The sequence below is a fragment of the Orcinus orca genome, chromosome 2 (genome assembly GCF_937001465.1).
Source record: "Orcinus orca chromosome 2, mOrcOrc1.1, whole genome shotgun sequence".
Taxonomy (NCBI): Eukaryota; Metazoa; Chordata; class Mammalia; order Artiodactyla; family Delphinidae; genus Orcinus; species Orcinus orca.
The window spans coordinates 79046061-79048996 of NC_064560.1; the positions used below are offsets into that span (position 1 = coordinate 79046061).

At 34.6% G+C, this 2936-nt stretch overlaps 1 non-coding gene across 1 annotated transcript; it reads right to left on the reverse strand.

Annotated features, from left to right (window-relative positions):
• Positions 1 to 638: 638 nt before the first annotated feature.
• On the reverse strand, positions 639 to 714 carry LOC117202043 (small nucleolar RNA SNORD115). The gene has a single exon (XR_004484220.1). It is a non-coding gene; the product is annotated as a small nucleolar RNA SNORD115 (small nucleolar RNA).
• Positions 715 to 2936: the final 2222 nt, after the last annotated feature.

Consider the following 2936-nt stretch of genomic DNA (forward strand, 5'->3'; position numbering starts at 1 on the left):
AAACAAATATCTGGATCGCATGGATTCACCCTTCCCAGAATCCTTGAATAGTCATAGTCCAAAAACGATCCACAAGTGTAACACATTAAAACTCTGAAATAATATAACAGGCTTGAATTTCTCTACTTGGACATTTAGAACCAAGCAAATATTGCACCATAGAGCTGGTATTGATGAATCACAAACCTTTTGCAACTTCCAGTAAAGCACACTCAGGTGAAAAGCGAAATTCTTCTGATGAAGATCCCATTATATATATATCACTCATGGAGAAAAAGAACCCATAATGATATTTATATCATCAGAAAGAATAAAGCTAAATGCCCTAGAAGTAAGTCTTTACTAGTTTAGAAGTGTGTTTCACACTTACCAGTTATCAAAGGCAGCCTAATCCATTTAATGTACACACAATGTAAAAAAAAAGAGTTGAGGTATGATTTCAAAAAATATGAGAATAAACCACCACAATCTGATTAATATAAAAGAAACCATTGTTTACCTGGAAAGAGGTAGAAGAGGTGGATGAAACAAATTTCCCATATGGGCTTTATTACCTGAAGTCCATGAATAGAGTTTCTACTACAGTGAAGCTAAGAACCCTCACTCCCACTTTGTAATCCAGGATTGTCACCTCTGCTGGGCCCCAGAGTAATTTTATTAAGCATGATTTTTATGCAATCACATCTCCTCAAGATATGATGTCCTCATTCACTCAAACCATGGCATCACCCACACCTATAATTTCTTTGTCCTGTAATTTTTTACTAATGGCATCCTTAAATTCTGGGTCCCAAGTTGACTGGAGATCTGAGAGATTCAGTGCGGGACAACTGGGTAGTTAATCATGCCCCAGGGAAAGTGAGCTCAAGTGTCTTCTTCCCCATTTGTTTTTGTCTGTGAGGAAGGATCAGGGCGGTAGTCAAAGAAGAAAACTATGTATCTCATGTTTGCATTTCTCATATGTTCCTCTGTGATTTATACAGGAAGGATATTACTAAAAAAAAAAAAAAAGACAGGGCCACATTCCTTTGTATATAGACAAGTGATTCACCTAACATATTCAACTTGAAACAAATAAGATACCTTGGCCTCAAGAACCTGTCAGGAGCTTTTATGCAGCAATAAAATCTTGCTATTAACCAGCTTTTGGCTGTATCTTCCAGGAAGCCAGAGCAGAAAAAATAATGGCATCACTCATAGCATGGATTTTCCACTTAAAATAAATCTAATGAAGCCACATGATATTCAGAAGTTAGATATCAGTATCAGGCTGCTTATAATTTTATTCAATCTCACTTATTATACCTGAATCTTAAAACTCTCGCTGCAGTTGCCATGGCCCTTCAATTGTGAATAGTTCATTTATGATGCACAAATATCACAACACCTCAGCAAACTCAAAATAATCTAACAAGTAAATTTGTCTATATATGAATTTAGATCTAACCAAACAATGCACCATAGAAATAATACTAGTGAATGATAAGATTTTTCAAATTTAATCAAAGCAAAGCTCAGGTACGAACTAAAGTTTTTTCTCATATCATATCATCAATATGAGTCATTCATGGAGAAGAATTAACCATAATAATATCCATATTTCCTTAAAGAACTAACCTAAACACCTTAGATGCTAGTCTCTATTAGTCCATAGATCTATTTGGAATTATAGCTCTCTGTAATCACTGAAGAGGGTGAGGGTCCAGATTAATTTTCATTTCTGTTAGTTCTCATTCTACTTGTACTTCATACCTATTGCTACTGCAGACTCTTTTTTCAACCCAGCTCTGAAAACTGTGGATGAGTTATTCCTGTGCTAAAGAATTTTTTAGCTTAGCTTTGTAGCTTGTTATTCCACATTGTGTAGGTATTTATTATCTAGCCCTGTGCAGTCCAGATTTTAGTAAAGCAGCATTGTGCTTCTTGGTCCAGCTCCAACAAATGTGGTCATTCTATATGTGAGAGAGCCCCTGTTGAGGCTCTCCCTCCTCTACTGTGTTAGCCTCTCTATTTTTATTTCCCCAAGATCTAGCTGTTGTTTCAAGGTGTGCATATTCTGAGGTTTACTTATGCTTTCAACTCGAGATGGACACTTGATTTTCAATGTTGTTGCTGTTAGAAATGGTGCTACTGTAAGCATTCATGTGTATGTTTTTAGGGCATAGATATATGAATTTTTCTTGTACCTGGGATTATGTTTGTGAACACAGTCTAAGAGTATTCTAAATAGACATATAGGAAGATTTTTAAATTTTTATATATCTTGGTGATTGTTTATTGTTTGAATGTTCTTTTCTCTCATGGCTAATGACCTTGAGTACCTTTTCACATGCTTATTAGCCATTTGGATATCCTCCTTTGTGATGGACCTGTTTAAATGTCTTCTTTCTCAATTTTTGACATGTATAAGTTTACTATGTCTTATGTATAATTGTCTTTCATTGAATATACACTTTGATAAACAGAAGTTTTCATTTTGATAAACAGAAGTTTTCATTTTGATGCAAACCAACTCATCAATTTTTCCTTTATGGTTAGTGCTGTTGTTATTCAATTTTAATTTTTTGCATTCACCAAATCATTATACTACTCTCCTATGTTATGTTCAATAATCTTTATTGTTTTGCTTTTCATATGTGTCTACATTACACCTAGAAATTATTTTTCAGCATGGTTGGAAAATGGACTCAAAACAAAAGTTATTTGTTTTGTAGAGTGTTTCTCAAGAGGGATTTGTCTAATTATCATCTCATAATTATGCTGGGGTTATGGGTTTTGGGAAGGAAGACCATAAAGTACCATTCTCATCCTGTCATATCAAGGGTACATTCTATCAATATGACATGACTATTTATATTAGTCTTGATTATCTGCCTGAGGTAGTGTTTGTCAGGTTTCTCCACTGTAAAGTTATTTTTCCTCATGTGCAACAGTGA